The sequence below is a fragment of the Opisthocomus hoazin genome, chromosome 5 (assembly GCF_030867145.1).
Source record: "Opisthocomus hoazin isolate bOpiHoa1 chromosome 5, bOpiHoa1.hap1, whole genome shotgun sequence".
In the NCBI taxonomy this organism is placed as follows: Eukaryota; Metazoa; Chordata; class Aves; order Opisthocomiformes; family Opisthocomidae; genus Opisthocomus; species Opisthocomus hoazin.
The window spans coordinates 69,646,691-69,662,298 of NC_134418.1; the positions used below are offsets into that span (position 1 = coordinate 69,646,691).

The 15,608-nt window shown below is 37.5% G+C and overlaps 1 protein-coding gene across 3 annotated transcripts in view; it reads right to left on the reverse strand.

Moving 5' to 3' along the window:
- Nucleotides 1-14,928, reverse strand: part of FSTL5 (follistatin like 5) — a 318,510-nt gene extending 303,582 nt beyond the window's left edge. For all 3 annotated transcript variants that reach the window (XM_075421652.1, XM_075421651.1, XM_075421650.1), the window contains exon 1: nt 14,650-14,928. The gene's annotated coding sequence lies outside the window, so the exon portion shown is untranslated. The remainder of the gene's footprint in view (nt 1-14,649) is intronic.
- Nucleotides 14,929-15,608: the final 680 nt, after the last annotated feature.

A 15,608-nucleotide genomic window follows, 5' to 3' on the forward strand; every position in this document is an offset into this window, starting at 1 on the left:
TTGGTATCACTGGATCAAACCACAGTTCAATCAGTAACCAGTAGGACTGATGAATGTTGCAGCTATTTAAATAAACAAGGCCATTTTGTAGCTGAGGGCAGTCTGTCCTTACCAGGATTGAACAAAAAATACGTTTGCCCTCCAGTGCTCTCCCCCAGTGCTCACATTAATATAATGAAGTCAACTACAGATGAAATCCTGACCTAATTGAAAACATGAAAACAACTTTAAAATTCACATGGAGTGTGTTTGGTCCAGAATTTTACCCTACTTATAGGACTTAGTGACAATGAACATTCACAAGCATGGAAATAAAACTCAACTCCATTAAGTAACAAGAATGAAATCCGAAGTTGTTTGTGATTGTCTTCAAATAAAGTCTGTGCCTAATTATACAGATCCACAGAAATGTACAAATAGATGAAAGAGTTCTGTACTTGAACAGCTATAATAGTTCTAGGAATCTTCTCTTTTTTAATTTTACTGCTGTGGAGTTTTTTCACCTTTCTTCTTTTCTGCTTTGCAGTGACTTGTCTCTCTTTCTACTTTACTGCCACAAAGGTCAGCTTTCTTCATGAGCCTGAATTCAGCATAGTCAGAGGAAATACAGAAAATTGCACTTGTTCTGTCAGTCATAAAGCCGGCTTGGGTTGCTGGCGCAATGTGTTGTATTCAAGAGCTTGCTTAGATCTATCAGTCAGGGAAGTGTCCAGAACCTGTCAGCTTAGTTGCATTCTTTGGGAATACTATGGGTACAAGTCTGAAGATATGTCTTTGACCCCAATTTGAATCAAAACTCTGAAGTCTGCTAGACTTGCTGCTTCACTAGAACATTAAATTCCAAGCAAATAAAAGAAGGGTCTTCTCTCCTTGTGTAAAATGAAATCAATAGACTGAGTAGAATATGAAGCAAACAAATACAGTTCTAAGATTTTATAGAACAAACCCCCCTCCACCCTGCACTGTCATGCCTGATGAAATAAAAAAGGTTTTTTAACTGTGATAGCGGACTTGGTCTTTTACTTCTATTATTTATAGTAAATTTAGTGCATCATAGATCATCTTAATTTTTCACTGAACAACTGTAGTCTTTAAATTTTGCATAGATACATCTAATGAAATAATGCATTTCTTTTCTTGTATGCTCACAATCCCATTCATTAGGATCAGAACTTTCATTTGCTGCTATGTTTTAACTGCCTTATACTATTTTACAGAGTTGTACTGTGTGTGGTTTTATACTGCTCTAATATATCTACTAGACAAAAGCTTCCAAATGGATGGTGGAAAGCTGACAGTAAATCAGAAAACCGACAATGTCCTGATGAACTTATAGGTAAAATGGATTGTAAAATAAGATTTTTCAATAATTCATTAGCTAAAAAAAAAAAAAAATCTAAGAAGAGTGGAATGGGAATAATACATAACAAAGTAAGGAGCAGCCCATATGTGTTCGTGAAATGTTTGGTGTGTGAAAGGAATGAATTTCATCTCTCCCCCACCACCACTGTATAATATAGTAACAATAAATTGTTGTGTTCATTTGTTGAACAACAACAAAAAAGTTTTAAATGTTTTATATATATACATATTTTGGAAAAGCAAAAAGCAAGGTAAACTTCTTCAGTTTTATTTATACAATAGAAATACAGGGAAAAGTTAACATAAATTTACTGTAACTAAGTTTTGAACATACATGATGCCAAAAACCACTATGAGCAGCCTCTTGACAGAAAAAAATAAGCCAAAAAATCAAAACCAAAACCATATTTCAACACAAAATTAAAGCTCATATGGCTTAGGTACAACCATCACCAGGCACTCCTTATTATATCTAATATGAACTGTGTGTATAGGCAAGAGCATCTCATCTCTTTTCTCACATAAAGTTATCATTCTGAAGCTATAACCTCAAGAGTAATTGTGCCACCTCCCTGGGATGTAAGTTTGTGCTCCCTGTTTCATCCCACCCTGACACAGTTCCCAATTTCTGAGTCAACCACATAGACTCTGAGATTGTCTAAGACACCTTTGTGAGGAGCAACACTCTATGAAAAGAAGCCAGGACATGTTACTGAACATCGCATCCTGTTTCTACTGCTCAGCCAAAAACGCTGATCAGATAATTGGTGGCAAATGACCAAGTACTGCAGCTATACACAGGCCTTTTATTGATAAATAGGTTACTGTCGGAGTGAATGTACCCCCAGTGCTGACTCCGGTAAGCATCCCTACACAATGAGAATTCAAAATTCTTCTTGCCTCTGTCTGTATTTTCCAGGTCTGGGAATGTCTACCTTTCAGCAATTCCAAATTTTTCATATTTTCTATATGAGATTTTCTGCAAACCATCACTGATTAATGAAAGCAGAACAAGAATGTTTTTTAATTTATTTTGCAGGAGACTGTAATGCAGAAAAAAAGGTTTTCATCTTTTTCAGCAACATTTGATGCAATCTGAGAACTATTACATTTATAATCTTGCAGCTCTTATGTGACTACTATGCAGAGAATAGAGCCTCAGTGAAGGCTATTCAGATGAAAGAAAGCCTCTTTTTTGTCTTTAATTAACCCCTTTAATATTAGTAAGTTTCATATAATCGTTCTCATATTCTCAAAATCTCTCATTTTGGTCCATGATGGAAAAACAGGATTACCCTACCTACAGATGGAGGGAAAAATCCACCTTTCTTTCTCTTCTTCAACATCTTAAGCACACAATTTCATAAATGAGACAATCTGTATGTTCAATGAAGAGAGGGGATAACAATTTCTGTCCTCCAAAGCAAGGCAGCACACAGATCACCTTGAATAACAGCTGATGGCAAACTGAGGTCAAGACTTCTCTCTGCTTCCTCCAAAAACAAGGCCTGGGACTGAGTTATTCCTGTAGCAACAGAAACTTCCAGAGGGAAGAAGGAGAGTGCTGAAGAAGGATAAAGGCAGGGAGTGCAGGGGACGGTACTGAAGCATCAGGTTCGCTGTTCCTCTTGTTGTCATGGGGCGGGAGATGAGGCTGAAATGGGATGGTGCTAAGGAATGAGATGGGATATCCCTTGTAGTGGTGCATACTGCTCATATTCCCTAATTCTCACTTAATTAAGGATTACCTTACCAACACTTAGTGCTGGCATTGCAGTTCCAGGTTGAACGCTTGGAAACAAAACAAGAGCAGAGCCATTGCTGCTCTCTGCCAGTAGCTGGCTGCTTTAGGCAGCCTCCTATGCTTAAAGCCAGCCCCGACTGACAACCAAAGCTCCAATTCGAGAGGTGCTCAGTTCTGAGGGCACATTATGATACTACACAATATACGTTGGAAAAAAGAGAGTAGTGCTATTAAAAGAATCCAAAATTATCCCTTATTTCCAAAGTTACTCGACTTCTTTGAACATCAGTAGTGAAAAATAGCTTGGATTCAGGTCTACTTTTTACCCCAGTTTTGGCTACTCTAGAAGACCAAGGGAGATGCAAATCTAGAAAAGGGACATTTAAAAGCTGAAGAACCATTTTGTAGAAAGCTAGGCAAGCCATCCCTTCACAGCTTTTTTATTTTATCTTTTTAGCCATAATGGGATAACAGAAACATACTTGGAACTATGAATGTAGCTATAATACAGTTTGCTTTCCAGCAATCTCTTTCTAGAATAACATTCTCATAAGGCTACCATCACTCACTTGAATTTATACCATACGGACAAAGTATCCCACCAGAAGCCCTGACAAAAAAGCCTAAAACTATGTCTCGGGGGGGGTGGAGCAGTTACCTGCAGCTCAGTGACAAGTCATAGGATTGAGCTGTTCTGTTCAGCTTTTATCTTGGACAGTTATTTTTACAGCCTATTATATGTCTGCAGCAACACACTAGCTCAAATCAATTCTACATGATTTTGAAGAAAGCTGGTTTGTTCCATAAGAGTTTAAGCAAATCTTAGGCCATGATATTCCAACTGATACCCAATTGAGGTGGAGGGCACTGGAGCAAAAGGTTAATTTCTGGCCAGATCAGCTCCCTTGTCCATGTCACCACCCGCTCATATTAATACCATCGGTCAACAGAAGGAAAGGAAAGACTGATCAACAGCTGTAACAGGACAGAAAGGATAGCAGTGGCCCCTACATGGATTAACCAATACTCCTCTAGAACTTCAAACTTTGCTTTATAGTATAATACTTTCTCTTTAAAAGTCTAATAATCACATAAATTTTTCTTTTTTTGTGAAAGCTTTGCAAATATTTTCTAATCTTAATTCTAGTACACATTGCTTGACATTTCTTAGTATTTTAATGAAGCTTTATTATCAGTTTTAGGTATGGACAAACTAAAGATGTCTCAACTGGTCTTTAAGTAAAACACTTAAGTAATCACAGTATTTGCATGGTTTTGTGCATGACGCCTACTTTCTCAATATCTTCACACAACAGGAAAAGCATCTTCAGCTAGACAAAGAATGTTTTAAAATTATTCCACCAATTCCATTTAGTGACTGTCAGAAAAATGATGGATTAATATAGTTTAATACTTCTACGTTTCTTTTTCCTGATAGATAACAGAGTCCAGTAAGGACTTATCTATTTAGCTACAGCATGAAAATACATAGCTTATTCTCCAATTCATGTCTTTACTTGCCCTATTATGTCAAAGTGAGCACAATAAACTTTAAATCACTATACCTAAAATATAATTGAAATGCTCTTTAAGCAAGCTTTGTACATGGGTATCTGTCATATATTATTGTGCCTATAAGCTCGACTTTGAATCCCACAGCGATGTGAAAGACTTTTCTGCTGTTGGGACACTATGAATTATCCAGACAGAAGTAACAGATTTTCATCCTGCAGACAACATCTGAAAAGTTTTGTTTTCACTATGTGACATTAACTTAGCTTGACTATGTAAACATCCATTCTAACGCAGCATTCTAGGTTTTGAGTTTTTGTTGTTCAATTTCATTACATAACAGAAAAAAAAAGTTAGATTGACATTGTGATTCATAACAGCCCTTGGTGAGTATCCAGTAATTTAAGAGCCTTCTTTAGTAATACAGATTTTTAGCATTAATATTCTTCTGTGGTTAGAGTTGTGCACCGACTCTGATTTCATAATATTTCCTGCAGATGGCCAGAAATAGAATGCATGCAAGGATAAAGATGAAGAAGCAAATTTCAAAACAATGCCATAATTTTCATTACAGAAGTGTTCTTTTAGTAATTAAGTGTGGAGCTGCACATATGGTGTCTGATTTATCCTCATATTTTCACTCATGCAAATCTGCTATGATAATATTAATGTAAATGTAATGATACCCGTTCTCAGTTAGCCTGGGAGCACAGAAAACTCTTTTTTTTTCTTTTTTTCCATAAGTAATTCCATTATTTTTTCACACTAGAGAGCAGGTGAAAGAAAAGTAGCCACAATGTCACAAGTTTAGCTATTGTGAACTTCCCTCCTTTGTGTCTTTAAAAGAAATAACTACATCACTATTTCACTCTCTTTCAGTGGGTCATGAGTTATGTTCTTCTGGTTTAGAATTATTTCACCAGTTTTTACTCTTAGCAGGTGATTTGTTTTATTCAGAAAGAGGCCATTTGCGAAATAAATGACTATCAAAAGAAGGGAGAAAAAAATAATGTAAAAGATAACACAGGAAAACTGAAGTGCTGGACATAAATACCAGAAATAGAAGAAAGTTATACGTTACATCTATCCCACACAAATAATTCTGATGCAATTATTAGAGGATTGTGATAGTAATGATCCCTCAGAGACTAGTCAAAACCAATGAAAACTTTATAATGATTATTGGCTTACAAACCTTGTCTATACACAGAACAAACAGTAGGCTGAGAAGCTACTTGTCTATTCACTGACAAAAGTTACAGCAATAACTCTTTTCAGCAAATGGTAATCCTTCTTGCCCTCCGTAATCAGCCATGGCTTGTAGATCAGTGGACCTTACCAAACGTCACCTCAAAAATTCAGTTCCAGCGAGAAATGACTAACCAATGCTAAAGAACCCCCAAAATTACCAATATTCTCCATTCCTAAAATCAAACTGAGTATTAGAGGGATGTTAATGGATACAAATCAATGTGCCACAACAACCTTCTGCTGCATGCTAGGATAAGAAAATTGACGATGAAAATCAAAATGATAATCTGAGGCCCTAAGAACCTCAGATATGTGGGAAGTTTGAAAAGAGTCTTTACTTCGAATCTTATTAAAAAAAAACAACAAACAAGTCTATCAATGACTTTTGCAATACTTTATATATAAACATTATAACTCTTCCTGGAAGAACCCCAGTTTAATACTTAAATAACATAGATTTTTAGAACTCAGAATTTATTTGCATGCATACAATCCACTGTTCACTGTCTTTACTAGAAAAAAGAAAAAACACACCAGACTTTCTACCTGTTTTAACCATTAAGTGCTTCATGATCAGATCTTTAAGCTTTCTTTCAGCATTTACACACTTGATAACTCCAGGAACAAATACCCAGTTTATCAAAAATACAAGACTAACACACTGAATTTGGACCTCTTGGTTCTTACACGGTAAGCAGAGAATGATAAAATCAAAATTATTAGCCATATTAGTTCACACAGTTCATGCAGGAGTCAGAAGTAACATGTAAATTAATAAAAACACTCTAACTTATTACATTGAGCAAATTGTATCACAAACTTTCATCTATAACTCTTTATTAAAATGAGAGTTGTTGTATCTCAGAAATTACGATACCATGGGGGGTGTGGGGGTGTTGTTTTTTATATTGATTTCTGAGGCTTTGGAAATATAAATCAAATTTCCAGTATAGCTTTATTAACTTTTTATGTATATACCGCATATATTTTTACAAAGACAACACAAGAAATTACCAAGAGCTTAGAGCAGTAGATCACTGCAACTACCACCCTGTATAAAGTACACAAATCTATTAATATAGTAGATTTTTGGTCTACAGGGGACACCGATTTTAAGATCCAATGCCTGAAGCACTCTTCTAATGCTTTGAATGAAACCCCCAAGGTGTAGCTAACCTCCCTCCACCCGGCTGAGTGCAACAAGAACATACAAATGTAGACTGTTAAAATATTTTTGTGAAAATAAATCTCTAAGCATAAAAGAAGAGAATCAACCTATTATTAGACAGTAGACTAAAATGTAATTATAGCTAAGCAAAACGGTTTAAATGCACTTGAAAAACTGCTTCCAGTTCAAAGAATAATTAGCGTAATACAAAAGTTAAATCTCAGGAACGATGTTAATTATGGGAGTTTTTTTAGTGTCCCAAGGAAAGAACTAAATAAGCTCATGTGTCAATGTGTGGAACATTTTTTACAAAATATCACTGTTTATCAGAAACAGCCTGGAGCAGCTATCATAAAATCTAAAATAGAAACATAATTTTCATGTTAAAATATTACCTTAGCACTAATTATTCCTGGGTTTCTGAATTATGTAAGAATATAAAGGTACTATAAATGGAAGACAGAAACATAACAAGGATATCTGAGGGCCAAAAAATTAAAAACAGATATTTTAACTCTTTACTATACTAGCTGAGGTTCATTCACCTTAAAAGGAATAGGAAATAAATACAAAATATAATCAGTCTTCAAGCTATCATAACCTGGTGCTGTGTGTCTTGAGGTTTATTTTAAATAAGAATTACCTCTGTCAAAGGACTTGATAATATGGAAGAACAGCAATGTGATGAACTGTACTTCAATTTGAGAATCAGAATTCAAGACTAAAAACAACGATTTCTCACTGAAGGTGAGGTTAGTGCTAACCTTGGCTGCACAAGGAGAGGGAAGACCCATGTGACTTAATTCCATTTTACAAGGACAAGTTAAAAATACTGTCAGGAAGAGCCTCTCATCCTTCTCTGTGGCCTTTCTGCTGCTAAAACAGATTATGAGCTGAACTCATGTTTCCATCTTCAAATAGAATGAAGAAGAAAAGGACTCACTGTTAATATGAGATGTTTCATATTAATAACAGGTTTTGCACCCCTATGAATACTGTAGGGCTAACTGAGCAAATGTTTGGAAATGATACTGCCTTTCTGACCATTTTCTGAGCATTCACCTCTCAGGCCTGAGGAATACCTGAACAACACTGAGAAAATCTGTCTTTATCAAAGGTACTTTGTCTCATATTTCATTCTACAGGTTAAACAATCTCATATCTTTCATAAAAACTGAATAGTCACTAAGATGTTGTACAAACTTCATGTCTTATGAAGGCTTTATCTTGACTTAAGACTGAAGCCAGATCCTTAGAAGGGAAAAATTAGACACTGCTAGAAACGGTGATACATAAGTGACAAAAAACACTCTAAAATGCACCAAAATAATTCTGCTTCTCCTGAAAGAAAAATACAAATACAAAAAGCATTTCAAAATGAAGATGGTGCATCTCTTCTTTTACTTGTGTACAATAGGTTGGACTGCTGCAAGTCTAAAAATAGTTACTTGTGAGTTGGTCATTTGTTCATGTTCATTTAGTTTTCCATTACCCTAAAGCAGAGTTTGTTCTCAGAAAGCAGATGCTAGTCTTTTCTATTTATATACTATACATGTTTGAACACTGCATAAAAAAATAAATCTGACGGTTCCACGGGTAATTTCTTAAAAGAAAACTTAGATCTTGGTAACTTTTCCAAGCAGAGAATACAATCTTATAAAGTATATACAGTTGTACTTGGTGCAATCTCATCTAGAGTTCATACAGGAAATAAATACTTGCTAGGTATGATAGCTAACACAGGAATTTTGATGCTGGTCTTGAGCAGAGGCCATATTGCTATGCTTTCCTGGAAAAAATGAAATCCTTTTGTGGCAAATTATGGAACATGTAATTCATAGAATTTTCTTCCTAACCTATTCTACTTCTCTTCAACAATTATTTATATATATTTTTGTCTTTGTATGTAGATACATACTGCAACTTTTTTGAATGCTAGTCATCAACATCTTGAGTTCGACTACATCTAGAATAGTGTGTCTTATTTTGGGCCCCCCATCGCAAGAAAACTATGGATAAACTGGAGCAAGTTCAGCAAAAAGACATAAACTGAAATGGGGAGGTTCAGACTGGATATAAGGAGTAAATTTTTTTGCAGCTATTTTGCCCTCTTTTCTACAATTTATTTACTTTTTTTCCTAAAAATATCTTCTTAGATATCATGACATTTTCACACATCAAATACTTTTGTTGCTCCTGTTTCTTATCACTGGAAGGGCAAGACTGGCACAAAATACATGCTAAAGGATTGTTTATATAACTCTAATACTGGTGGTACTATATTCAACCTCTAACAGAAATGAGAATTGCATTTATTTTTTTGACTGTTCTTGCATATGAATTAAGATTTCCATTGATTTGCCACAATGATGTGAAAGTGCTTTTTTCTTTCTTTCCTAGTAATTATTGTTGACAAAGTTTAGCAAAACCCTGAAGTAACACACTTTATCATTTATAGTGGAAATTTTGTGAAAGAAAATATGAAAAAACCTATAACATTAACTGTTCCAACTTTGAAGCCTGTCATAATCTGCAAGCTGTTTTAAAAAGGAGTTTGCTTCCACTGCCCATCATGGAGGAAAATTTTCTGCCTGTTTCTGTTTCATCACTCACTGCTTTGTTTGAATGTGATTAAAAGTATGATTAACATATTATTTAGGAAGATAAATTTCTGTTAGTTAAAATATGTACGATTCAGAGATACAATGTAAAAAGCATCTAAAATATTATGTTTCCTAATGGAAGAAAAAGTACACAAAGTAGTAATCTGGAATCATTAAATAAAATTTAATGTTATGAGCTGTTTTAAGATTAATTTATTTATATTTGCAGCTATTGAGAACTTTGTCAAGAAACTAAAAATATTTCAGAAAGTTTTTAACATGATGATTTAAAAATGATAGTGGCTTTTAACATTAGAACGCCCATTCAGTGGTAAAAATATTTCAGAATTACAATAAGCCTTTCTTAGAGGAAAATGAGAAAAAAGCTTGCTCTGTCAGGAAAAGAAAGAACTATTTTAAATATCCTTCATCTTCCAACTAACATTTTCAAGTACTTTATTATACAAGAAAGACTTTCTGAAGCCTGCTCTGAAAAGCACTGCTGGGCACCAATCTCAATTAATTCAAATGCAAATAAACGGTGAACTTCAACCTACTTCAAGCAATCAGTGCAAGCATTGCCAACTCTCCCCTCCTTTAACTCTTTAGAACTTACTGTTTTCTCAAGACTTGCACAACTCAGCAATGCAGCCAAATAATTCATCACTAATTTCAGTTAGCGTATGGTAAAAAGAGTGATTAATAGAATAGACTTACTATTATAATTCCTATGGTTGTAAGGGTAAACGCCTGCATACACATTGCTATCAAATAAAGCTAAAAATAAATAATAAATAAGTATTTTGAAGTCATTCCCATGCCCATTTGGTAAAGAATCATGCCTGGCTGGATCACACCACTTTGGCTGATTTGAACTTACTTCATTACACATCTTGGCCGATATACTTGGCCAGTACAACCAGAGGTATGAATGACAAAGACGAAATGGGAGATACTGGCAAATGGGGACTATTTTCACAGTTCTGCCACACTAACTGTGCAGAAATGTCTTTATCTGCACTGCCCATCCAAATCAAGACGCATCTGTTAATAAATGCAAGTGCTGGAAAGGAACACAATCTACCTACTAGGAGACAAGACTTCATAACTAGAGGTTACTCTGTTAACCCAAAATCTAAAAAAGTAATTGAGGAAATAGCATAAAAGAGAGTTAGCCTGTGGGTTTGATTTCTCTTGACTACATTCCCTGGGCACTAGTAACCTTTGGTAGTGGGATTGTTAGAGGGAACTTGATACCACACTGTTTTCAAAGGTGCTGGTCAACCACAACTCTCATTCAACCCACAGCCTGCTTAATATCTTTTTACTACAGAGAACAAGTTTCAATTTACTGTTCTTCTAATAATATAAAAGAATGATCTTTGTCTTTTCTGTCTACCAAGAGGTAAGGAAAAGTGAGCTGTATTAAATATGTATAATATCTTACGCAAACAAGCTCCCAGATTTTTGATTTGATGACAGCTATTCCCTATGCTTCAGAAAAAAAAAGTGAAAAAAAAACCCCAAACTTGAACTATATAACAGGATTAAACAGATTTGCAAATAATCTTGCTAAACTATTTATTTTGGTTTAAAAATACATAGCATAACAGGCCAAGCTACACTGAATAATTAACAATTATTTTCCTGCTTTTGCTTAGAAAAACTGAAGAAAAAAGTTTAGAATATCATTTGATTCATTACTCCCCCTTGAGCCCGTGATTCATTCCTGCAATATTTAATGTCATTAATTATCCCATAATATTTGCCGATCTGGAGAAGAATATTCAGAATTGGCTACCTAAGTTTCATTTGACCTCTTACATTTGAAATTTCTAAGCCAGGTTCAGAATTGTTAAAATGTAGAACTATTCGTATTGGAGCTCCAGCCTTTTATTCAGGTTTGGAACTAACCAAGAAGAGTCCTGCTTTCATTAGTGTTTTATGATATCTAAAAGTCAGAGAAGAGTGACACAAAATTTACATTTTCTACAATGTTATATAAGACAACAGTTTATAACCACGTGCATTTATCCAAAGGAAAAAAAACAGTTTGCTATTTATTAGAGACATAATTTATGTGATTGTAAGAGCTCTTTTTTCTTGGATTGAACATCTTGTCATTTTTAAACAAATACTAAGGATTATTGAATAAACTCACACAAAATAATATCAGAATTACAAAGTGTCATGATTTGATAGATCTAGAACACACCTAGAAATGAGCAACCACAGCATTTGAGTTTTTACTGAGTACCAGCTACTGTCAAAGGCTACAGCCCAGCAAACAGCCAAGTGATCCACTATCCAATGTAAGCTTAGGATGTCTGACAGGTCGTGTGTATGTTGATATTATCAATAATTGTAAGTCTGCACCTGCACATCTTTGTGTGTAGATCAGTGTAAGCTGGACCTATAAAGCAGTGCTTTAAACAGGAGGTTTCCCTGAATACACATTTTATGACAAAACTCCTCCCCGAGTTTGCATTAGTCCTGCAGTCAGCTGTTTGGTCAAGTCATCAGCATTGAGATTTCTTCAGCTTTTGAATGATGTTATTAAAGGTCTTGGAACTGCACACTATACAAGATCACATCCTTAAAAGTATACATATGTGCTTGAAGAAGGATTGCTATTGAACGCAGACTTTTTTGAATTAGAACAGATGACCAAAACAGCTATGGACCACACTTGATGTGTATGTATGTTTAGAACACCATTTTGTTGAAAAATAGCAATGCCATTTTACTTCCTAGAGAGTCTACATATCATTTCAAAGTTCCATTTCTTAAACATGATTTATAAAATAAAGCAGCCCAGTAAAAATGAAGGCAAAATATTACATCGAAAATACAGTCAGGTATAAGATATAAATTTAAAAGCACAAAATTAATGTCTTAGAATCAAAGTTTATCATCTGATTGATGCTGGTAAAATGATTTATCTCAGCAAGATCAATGACTTACTCATGTAGTGATGGATATAGTCCCTTTGCAGTTATCAGGACTATATGCATGAACAAAGACTACCCAAGTGAACAGGGATTTGCAGATTCAGGCCCTGTACATTTACAGCCGGACGTCGAAAGTTCAACCATATAATTAATGTGTTCGAGTTGTTTTGTTGGGGTTTTATTCTCTCAGTTAATGCACTGTTCGCACTGCATGCTTCAAAATTAACTTTTCGAAAATATTTCTGTAATGTCTGCTTTAGAAAGCAAGTATCCGGTATTTTCATACTTTGAAAAGTATAGTTATTTAAAATTATATCAAAACATTTCAAAGCAAATTAATATTCATATCAACGACGGATGAAAAGAGCTGTCCCAGCTGATCGGTAGACTATTACTGAAGGTTTGCAAACAGTGCCAGTGCTGTGTAATAAGTGCAAGGGGCGGAGGGAGGGAATGATAAAACATATATATTTCCTAATTCTACCTAAATTTAATGAAAGCTTTGGCAACCTAAACTACTTTCTCCTCAGTTTGGTTGCTTTCAGCTTCACTCCTCAGTAGTTCTGTGCTGCTGCCCGATGGTTATCTTTGTATTCTACCCGATAAAATAATCAGTAAAAACAACCCACCTTAACATAAAATAAATGACGCAGGGGCAAAAAAAATGCGGTAATGATGTGAAACAGTGTCATTTCATCAGCTTTGTCTCACCAGCAAAAGTTACCTCACGCTCACTGTTACTACAACTATTAGTGCTTGTGCAGGACAACCATGTAAAGAAACAATTGTGGCTTAGGTCCCTGTTCCAAAGAAAACTCATCATAACCACAAGAGTATGAAGTACTACGTAATGCTAAAAAATACAGGGTGGGGACCTCATCTGCCTGCTTGTTCTGTTCAGCCACTTCAGCAGCAATGGCTACAAGCAGCAGCAGCCTGTCCCTTCTGGAATCCGCCTTAATCTCAGGCAGAAATCCCTTCGTGGTGCTCTGTGTGTGCAGAAATCCTTCCATGGTGCTCTGCGTGTGCAGAAATCCTTGCGTGACAGTCAGCTCTGTGTGTGCAGAAATCCCTGTGTGGCATTCTGCGTGTGCAGAAGCCCCTGCGTGGCACTCAGATCTGCGTGTGCAGAACTCTGACAACTCGGTGAAGCAGTAGAAAACCCCTCTGTGAAGCAGAGCGCCCTACCAAGCTTGCGAAAGGTTAAATGCTGCTGGAATAGCAAGGCATTTCATCTGCCTACACTTCCCAGTTCCATTCAATTACCAACAGCAGTCCTATAATGCAACATAATACAGTATTATTAAGTCCGATATTTGCATTTAGACCTTGTTGTAGCCTGGAGGAAGACCTGACATTTATCTGTCAATATCAAAGGAAACAATCTGCAACTTTCACAGGCACATGCACACCAGATTGACCTTGGAGATAGAGGTTGGGATGATCCGTTTCAGAGAGGTGCTGTTCCACAAGTTTACAGTGTTCAACCATTAAACTGTTCATCAAGTAACAAGGTATCTCCATCCTTCCGTTACACAGGCGTACAGGCACCGCAAGAACACAGAGCAACATGAGGCTGTGCTTTTAAATCCTCTTTAATTCCTACTTTGCTCTCTACTTCCCAGAATGACCTTACATATCCCTTCTTCCCCCAGACAGACTCAGTCAGAGCTTTTGTTGTTCCCCCAAACTGGTGTTTACACAAAGCAGCTTCTGTACTGTCTTTTGATATCTTTTTATAACACCCCAGATTTCTGAAATTTAAAATTTTCGAACATTCAAATGTTATCCTGACAGCAAGTTTTCAAGAAAAATAACCCTCTAACTTCCCATTCCAGATTCATCTTTTGTTCGCAGAGCCGTTTTCACTGAAAACTGCACACCTCTTCTCCAAGAGTTGCCCCTACGCTGACCTAAGGGCTAACAAGCACCCAACTTTGCCCTACCTTTAATCGCCAGCTCCTCCACCCCATTCATCACCCCACTACCACTTGTACAAAGATATCGACTGGCAAAAAGGAAAAAAAGAAAAAAAAAGAAATTAATATTCCTGCTTACCTTATCCAAGAGTCCCTAAAGTCCGCAAGGAGAGGAGTGAAAAACGCCGGATCCCCGTGCAAGAACCGCAAAGCAAGGAACGCTTCTCCGCCCGACAAAGCCAGGAGCGGACCGGCGCGGGGGCCAGCGAGTCCGGGGGACACTTGGAGCCACCCCGGCGCGGCGCTTCCCGCCGAGCCCCCCGGCCCCGAGAGCCGCGGGGAGGCGGCGTGGGGCGCCCGCCCTTCAGCACCCGCAGCGCGGCGGACAGCACGGGCCCCGCTCCCGCTCTCCGTTCCCCGCCGAGCCCGGCTGCCGCCCCCGCCCGGCTCCACTCCGCTCCGCTCCGCTCGCCCCGCCCCCGGCCCGCCCCCGGCCAGCCCCCGCGCGCGTGCCAAAACTTCCCCCCAACTGCCCACCCCCCGCCGCCTCTTTTAAATTATTATTACTCTTTGTTATGAACAACCAACGCCTCGTACTGCGCCTCCGCCCCCCGCCGAAGGGGCCCCCGGCGCAGAGCCGTCGCCCTGACGGAGTTCACCGTTTCCACCCCTCCGATGTCCCCCTCCTCGGGGGCACCGCCGGGCCCCCCGAGCAGTGCCCAGCCGGAGCACGGGGCAGCATGGGGCTGCCGTGTTTAGGGCAGAGTGGCTGTTACGCAATATTTATAAGCTTTAACATGTCAACCGGCCATCTGAAAGCTCAAGCGTGCTGGGTGCTTTGCGCAGCACGCATCGGTAATCCCTACCCTCCACACCGAGTCTTTGTGCCCGAGAGCTCCTCGCTGGTAACCGTGCTAAAAACACTGACGTGTTGCTGTGAATCATCTTTAGCTAATCGGGAAATAAGATCGCCCTGAGATAAGACTACTAATTAAAGCCTCTGTCTGTAAGAACAGGTACCTTTGGACAAACAGCAGCAAACAAAACAAAAAACCCAGAAGCCAACAGCCTAAAAACTAGAAACACATTTATGTGAGG